Here is an 8,086-nt window from a genome sequence, read left to right as displayed (position 1 = left end):
GCAACCCGTTGATTGATTGCCCCTTGGGGGGGGGGGGCTTGCAATATACCCTTTACTTTACTCTAAAATATATCCCTCTTCACTTCCTTTTGAGAACTATTCTGATCATGTGCTGATGTACCGACCTAACAGCCCCTGGCTGTGTGGTAACAGGTCTAAGAGATAGGCATCATGACCTAACCAAAGCCAATCAGGTTTTTTCCTGGGATTTTATACATGGGTACAAAGTTCTTCCATCTCCTTCATACTCAGAAGGCCTTGGCCCTACATCAGTAAGTAGTTTCAAATATGCATGTCTTTTTTTTTTAATTCCTTTACAACTATTTTGATAATCGGGACAACTATTTGATGATCTCAATAAGGGCAACTGGCTAACCATTTAGAAAAAAGAGAAATGTTAGATAAATCCAATTCCTTCCTCACATCTTATACCAAAGTTAAGTTCAAACAGACGATATTTATTTAAATGTCAAAAGCAAAACCATTTAGAAATGTACCAGAAGAAAAGTAATCTTGAGTTACAGAGGGATATCCAAAACATATCCCCAAGTGTAGTGTTGACAAAGATCTGGAAAAATGATCCCTTTCATCAGAATCTGGGCAAAGAGGCCAAACTCTGTCTCAAAAACTCTCACTTTAAGAAATTTAGTTCAAAGGGCACCTGGTGGTTCAGTTGGTTAAGTGTCCAACTCTTGAATTCAGCTCAGGTTGTGATCTCACAGTTGTGGGTTCAATCCCCACATCAGGCTCTGTAGTGACAGCATTGAATCTGCTTGGGATTCTCATCTCCCTCTCCCTCTGCCCTTCTGCTCAAGCGCACTCTCAAAAATAAACATTAAAAAAGTTAGGTCAAGAGAAGAATTGAAACATGCAAAACCATGTAAACACAGAAATACAGGAAATCTCAATATCCTAGTTACATAATGTTACAAATGCTACCATTAGGGGAGAGTGGGGCAAAGTACACAAGGGATCTCTGTTTCTCAAAACTACATATAAATCTACAATTACCTCAAGAAAAGCCACATGCAAAGATGTTTTTTAAAAAAGATGCTTATTGGGGCACCTGAGTGGCTCAGTCGGTTAAGCGTCTGACTTCAGCTCAGGTCATTATCTTGCGTTCGTGAGTTCGAGCCCTGCATCAGGCTCTGTGCTGACAGCTTTGGAGCCTGGAGTTGCTTTGGATTCTGTGTCTCCTCTCTCTCTTTGCCGCTCCCCTGCTCACACTCTGTCTCTCTCTCTCAAAAATAAATAATAAACATTAAAAAAAAAAAAAAAAGAAGAATCTATAGATTCTATTTTTTAAAAAAAGATGCTTATTAAAATTTATGTAATAAAATTGAAAGTAACCTAAACGTCCAACGAACAGACTTCAGATAAAACAATTGGTTTAAACAAATTATGGTACAATGAGGAATACCAGGTACTCACTAACAATGATATATTTGGGGGGGGAAGAAAAATATTGATTGACATGAAAAGACACCCAAGACCTTACTGAGTGAAGAAAGCAAGCAGATTACAAATCAGAGGTGAAGTCCCTGTCTGGTAAGTATGCATTTGTTTATAAAATAAATCAAAGAAAGCATATAAATCCTCTTTAAAAAGAAAAAGTCAGAAACCTTTACCTTTTAAAAGTGGAAGTTTGGGGCGCCTGGGTGGCTCAGTCGGTTAAGCGTCCGACTTCGGCTCAGGTCATGGTCTCGCGGTCCGTGAGTTCAAGCCCCGCGTTGGGCTCTGTGCTGACAGCTCGGAGCCTGGAGCCTGTTTCAGATTCTGTGTCTCCCTCTCTCTCTGACCCTCCCCCGTTCATGCTCTGTCTCTCTCTGTCTCAAAAATAAATAAACGTTAAAAAAAAATTTTTTTTTAATAAAAAATTAAAAAAAATAAAAGTGGAAGTTTGTTCCCAGTAAAGCACTTGCTAACTAAAAGACTGAGTAAATACATCTCTTGACTATTCATTCTAGACATTCGAGAAGATAAAAATTCTAGTGCTAATAAACTTGGTCGTATACATTTAAACCCTTTATAGAATGTAATTATTTCTCCTACACAGGAAACATTGCTTAATAAATATTAAGCAATATTACATCAATTAGAATTACAAAAGAATACTTACTAGGAAAATAAGGGATTCAAAACTTGCATTAGTTGATATATAATACAATAAGCTTACTAAGCCTTTTTGTTCTTTTATTATATTTTTTTAGAGAGAGAGAGAAAAATCCCACTCAACCGAGCCACCCAGGTGTCCTATCCTTTTTGTTTTTTTTAAATACATTGCATCCCACTGTTTTGCTGAAGGGGAATTTTTTAAGTGATTCCTAGCCATTTTTCCTAAAACCCAAAGACAAAATTTTTGCATGCATTTTTTACTTCTAGAGTGAGGGATATCTGTTCTGACCTATCCAGCACCTCTTTCCTCAGTAATTCCACTTTTGGAAGATTATTCTGAAGTCCAAAAAACAAAAAGTTTGTGTCCAAAAGCATTCATCGTGGCATTATTTACACTGGTGAAAAATGGAACAGAATAGGTGTGCTGCAATGGAAGAATTGGTTAAACTGGTACACCCTTATCATGTATTACCAAGTCATTAAAAGTCATATTTTCCCAAAACATTTAATAGCACAGGAAAGTCATTGTGTTGGGTAGAGGGGGGAAAAAGATACAAAAACTATCCTGTATAATGCATCAAAACTCATTAAGTTATATTATAAAATGGTGCATTTCGCTGCGTGTAAACTATACAGCAACAAAATAGGAAAAGCTATCTTTTAGATAGTATGAAGCTCAAATATAAACCAGAGCTTCTCAAACTTGCACTTACAAATCCACTAGAGATCCTGTTAAACTGCAGATTCTGATTCAGTAGGCCTGGAGTGAGGTCTGAAGTTGTTACTAGTAATTTCCCCAAGTGATGTCAGTGCTGCTGTCTGGGGAGCCTACTTGGAAAAGCAAAGGTGTAGAGTACATATCAGTGCTCCTCTGTGTGTGTGTGTTCCCTGGACCGGCAGGATTAGGATGACCTGAGAGCTTGCTAGAAATTCAAATTATCAGGCCCACTCCAGAACTGGGTGATTTAAAAGCACCTGTTTTAAAAAGCGCTCCGTTAATTCTGATGCAAACTGAAGTTTGAGACCAAATGCTATGTGCGCTGAAAGGCCAACTGCAAGTTGCAGCAAACCGTCATCTGCTTTTCTTTGGATAATGAGATCTGGGTGATCTCATTTTCTTCTTTGCATCTTCCTATAGTTCACAAAAATAGTCAGTGTTACATGGTTTTATTCGAAATGAAAATAACTATAATTTTTTTTCAGGTTTTTAAAGTATTAAATGGGTTCCAGTTCTAAAATGATGCTGAACTTGTACCACGCCAGGAATCGATCTCAGGTGTTTCTTACCGATGGGCCGCCCGCACCATTGCAAATCTGAGGAGGGTGTCCGCAAGCTGTGTTGAAAAACTGTGTGGCGGTTAATTGTAGGTGTCAACTTGACTGGGTTAAGGATGCCCAGATAGCCTGTAAAATATTACTGAGTGTGTCTCTTAGGGTGTCTCCAGAACAAATTAGCATTTGAATCAGTAGACTGGGTAAAGATCACCATTACCAATGCGGATGGGCACCATCCATGCGGATGGGCACCTTCCAATCCTTTTGGGCACCATCCAATCCGCCGAAAACCAAAATAGAACTGTTCAGCGGGTGGGGGCAGACCTGGGGGAACTAGTTTCTCTGAATCCCCACCTCCGCGGAGAAAGCCATTAAGTGGTGCAGATCTGCGACAATGAGGGTTAAATTCCCCTTTACTGGATGTAAGGACACCTACCGGGGAGAAAAGACTACATTTCCCAGCCTTCCTTGCGGAAGGTCATCCTGGCCAATGATAAGTGAGCAGTCGGTCACATGGCAGCTTCCGGGACTTTCTGAGAGAGCCGTTTTTGCACAAATTTGTCCCGCCTTCGTCCCTTCCTCCATCTGCTGCCTGGAATGCGGCGGAGGAGGAATGGTGGAGGACGAGGACCACACCCAGGGAGGAGTTTGGAAGGAGCCTGCACCCCCAAGGACTTTGAGGCCCAGAGCTGCCCCTCCTCCCTGAACAGCCCATCGCCCTCCTCCTTTTGTGTGAGAGGGAAACCAGCTTCTCTCTTGTTTAAGCCCCGGCTTAGTAGCTGTGCTGTTACAGCCGAACCTAATCTTAAATAATTATAGAGCCAAGGGAGGAGGGAAGGCCTGAAGGGGAAGCAGGTCCCCGTGAGTGATAAAACCGCAGAGCCTGAGGGGTCTATTGGGAACCACAGGCTGAGGGCGGGGAGAAGAGAGAGGAGCGGGGACAACCTGTGAACCGAAGGTCGCCTGTCCGGAGGATTTGCAGGCCTGGAAAGAGTTTGAAGGGTCAGACACTGTGTAGCGGAGGGGGGGAGGGGGAAGGGGGGAGGGGGGTGGCGGGGAATGCTCCAGAGTAATCAGAAGCCAACACAACCACGCGCATCTGACTCCCTCACCTTTCCCACCCAGGCCGAGGGGGAAGGTGAGGGAGGAATTTTACCATTAACCCGTTTTGGGGTTTTCATTTCTACCCAGGACTAGACATTCTGATTACCGATCTCAGACCAAATCGGCCACTTAAGTGATCACTAGCTTTAGAGGAGACCAGAGTTAGCAAATGAGGCAGAGTGAGCTCACCGTCTTGGGGCAGAGATGGTCTGCCCGGTCCGCAACCCTCCCACCCCAACCTTCACCCACCCAGCCTCTACCACGTGCCAGGAACTGTTCTAGGTGCTGACACGGGACAGTGAACAGGGCACCTCGTGGAGCATACATGCTAATGGAGGAGATGGGTGCTACACGGGATACAATTTTTAAGTAACCAAGTATGTCATGTAGTGATCAGTGCAAAGGAAATAAAGCTGAGAAAGGGGATAGGAAGTAGGGGGTTAAATTCCCGTTAGGAAGGCTAGGGAAGGCCTCACTAAAAGGCAACATTTCTGTAAAGACTAAAAAATGTTAGAGGGGTTGGGATGCCTGGGTGGCTCAGTCGGTTGGGCGCCTCTTGATTTCAGCTCAGGTCATGATCTCACAGTTCGTGAATTCAAGCCCTGAGTCAGTGGGAGCCTGCTTGGGATTCTCTCGTTCTCTCTCTCTCTCTCTCCCTCATGCGCAGTCTCTCAAAATATATAAATGAACTTTAAAAAAAAATGTTAGAGGGGCACGGGGACAGAAAATACAGCCATGTGTTGATGATGTCACTTACTGGGTACAACCATGTAGTGCCTGCATATGTGTGTCCATGTGTGACAGAATGGGAATTGGCTCCCCAGCCCCCACAGGGTAGAGTGAAGTGTCTGGGACAGAGATTGAATATGAAACTGGGCAGGATGGGCCTCTCAGCCCAGCTCCAGACCTTAAGTATGGCCAAGAATGGGGCCATGTGTCACCAGCCCTGGGCAGCATCAGTGACACCTCCTCTCAGTCTGGACAGCGCTATCTGGGAAGGAGGACGGGCCCCGGAGATTGCACAGTCTCCTGTGTCTGGCCTGTGGCATCAGGGATTGTGGACAGCATGTGACCATGCTCCTGCCTCACCCTAGCCCACTACCTCTGCCATTTTCCATTCCCCAAAAGCAGACAGATCTGATGGGGTTTTTCCAGGCTGGGCCAGTGTCCCGACCCAGCAGGGGCTGTGAGGACAGGGTAGGGACCATTCCTGGACAGTCAGGAGAGATGAGGTGTGTCCCTGAGCCCCCATGGCTGGGGCTGGGGGTTGGGGGTCGGGGGTCGGGGAGCAGCTTTGCCAGGAGCAGGCAGAGGTGAGGGTTGGGAAAGTCAGCCATACCCCCACCCCACATCCTGTTTTTGGAATGTGGGGCCCCAGCATGTGCTTTCCTTTGGACTTTGTCCAAGGCAGTGTCTCCCCACCCAGGTCCACTCCCAAGGGAACCCTGCATGACAGTGGGGAGGGTTCCCCACCACATCCATCATTAACCGAGGGTTTTTCCAGGCTGGGCTGGACCCCTGAGCCAGCGTAGGTGAAGGGCACATTTCCCACCCCTCCCTGAAATCAGGCCAGGGGGTCCCTGTCAACACATGGAAAACTATACAGGCCGCCATGGCTGACGGGGAAAGGAATTGTCATGGAGGGGGAGGTTCTTGGCCTCCCCACTCAGAGAGGGGCAGGCGTGTCTGGGCCCACCAGACCCAACCAAAGCCCTGGGGATGGTCAGGCCCCGGAACACCACCTGGGAAGCCCAGCCAAGCTAGAGTGAGAACAGTTCCATGAGGGGCTTAACCACATGGGCTCCCAACCCATCAAGCCAGGCATGAGACGGGAACTGGCTATTTACTTGCTGTGTGGGCAAGTGGCTTAGACCCTCCCAGTCTCAGCTTCCCTCCTGCCAGGGTCATCAAGAGGATGCAATGAGCTGATTTGTGTGATCGGCTCGGCGCAAGGCCTGGTCCAGAGCGGGTGTACAGGGGAAGGGGAATGGTGTGCGGGTGGGGCAGATTCCTAGAAAGGCCCAGAGGGGACAAACAAGATGTCTCAACCTGAGGGTGTCCCCTCCTCAGCCACTCATCACCACGCATCATCCTAACTCTTCCCCTAAGGGATAGCTTCTCCTGCCACCTAGAGTTGTAGAATGTGATTCAGAGCCTTACGAGGGCAGAGAAGTCCTTCTATTCATTTTTCACATTATAAAATAACATGCTTATTAGAATAAATCTGGAAATTATAGAAAAGCAGGAAGAAAGCAAAAGCTTTTATTTAACCACCAGTGCTGAACACTCTTGATGCCTTAATGGTTCCCATATGGGATTCTTTCCTGGGCACAGGTTGTCTTTGTTCTCCATAATATGGTTGGGACCTTAGCATTAAGATAAGGAAACTTGGGGGTCAGATAGCGCAGCCTCCTCAGCTGACAAGCCAGGAGACTGGGCCCAGGAGAGCTCAGTGACTTGTCTAAGGCCAGTAGTGGCAGAGGTGGAACCAGATCTACTGAGATCTGCTGCCCCCAACGCTAGCACCAAACCCTCCTCCAGCCCTGAAGACTGCCTTCAAAGGTGACAGTCAGTTGCTAGTGGATCTAGGCCTTCCAGTTTGGGGGAGTCTGTTCCATGGGCTTCCGTAAAGTCCCCCTCCCTCAAAAGGGGTGTGGCTCTGGTTAACCCCCACCCCCATTTCCAGAAGGAGACACAGCAGGTGGGATGGGGGGAGGGTGGGTAAGGGATAGAAAGGGAGGGCTGCAAAGCCCAGCAAGGGGCATGGCCTTGTGTCTGTTCCCAAGGGTGGAGCCAACCGACAGGGCCACCCTGTCCCTTTAAGAGAAGGGGGAGAGCAAGCCCCTCTCGGCTATTCTGTCCTGTCATCTATCCTGGCCAAACCCAAAAGGGAAAATGAAAGAGGCCCCGGGAGAGTAACAGGTCCCAGCCATCTCCCAGGATCCGTCCCTCAGCTCTAACACCTCAGCTCCAGCCACAGGGTGAGTGGGGTCAGGCTGGGGTCTGGTGGCACGGGGAGCCTGTGGGGCCTGTGTGAGTGTGTTGGGGAGGTTCTCCAGAGATGTGGGAGGCTGGAAGCAGAGGGACACCATGGAGGAGATCGGAGATGGCTGGGCCGCTCAGGAGTGGGATGGCAGGGGACCCCTAGAACAAGGGATAATGACAGAGTTATGGAACTCCCCATTCTGAGAGGAGTTCACTGCAGTAAGAAGGGCAGGAGAAATGGTGGGCAGAGAAGGAAGGAGGTGAGGTCCCTCTGGGTCTGCTGGCTCCCACCTCTCCCAGGTTAAGTTGGGTCTGGACTCCCCGGTTGGAGGTACCACGGTTGCCCATGGAAAGCATCCTTGGGCACGTAAGGGCACCGCTGGGCTTCTGGTTCTACAATGCAGTCGGTCTGGCCCTGCCGATGTCAAGTTGATTCCCTACGGATATAGACTCTGGAGGAGCATGGGGTCCAACCAAGCAGGCCCGTGGGGGTCTGGTTAGAGCACCAGGGTGGGGCTCCTCCCCAGCACCTTCTCCCCAAGGAGAAAGGCACCCACAGTTGAGAATCTCCTAACCCCTCCTGCCCCCGCCCCCTTGCTGACTCCCT

The sequence above is a fragment of the Panthera leo genome, chromosome E1 (genome assembly GCF_018350215.1).
Source record: "Panthera leo isolate Ple1 chromosome E1, P.leo_Ple1_pat1.1, whole genome shotgun sequence".
Lineage (NCBI taxonomy): Eukaryota > Metazoa > Chordata > Mammalia > Carnivora > Felidae > Panthera > Panthera leo.
The sequence above is the reverse complement of the archived record's forward strand: the minus strand, read 5'-3'. Positions refer to the sequence as shown.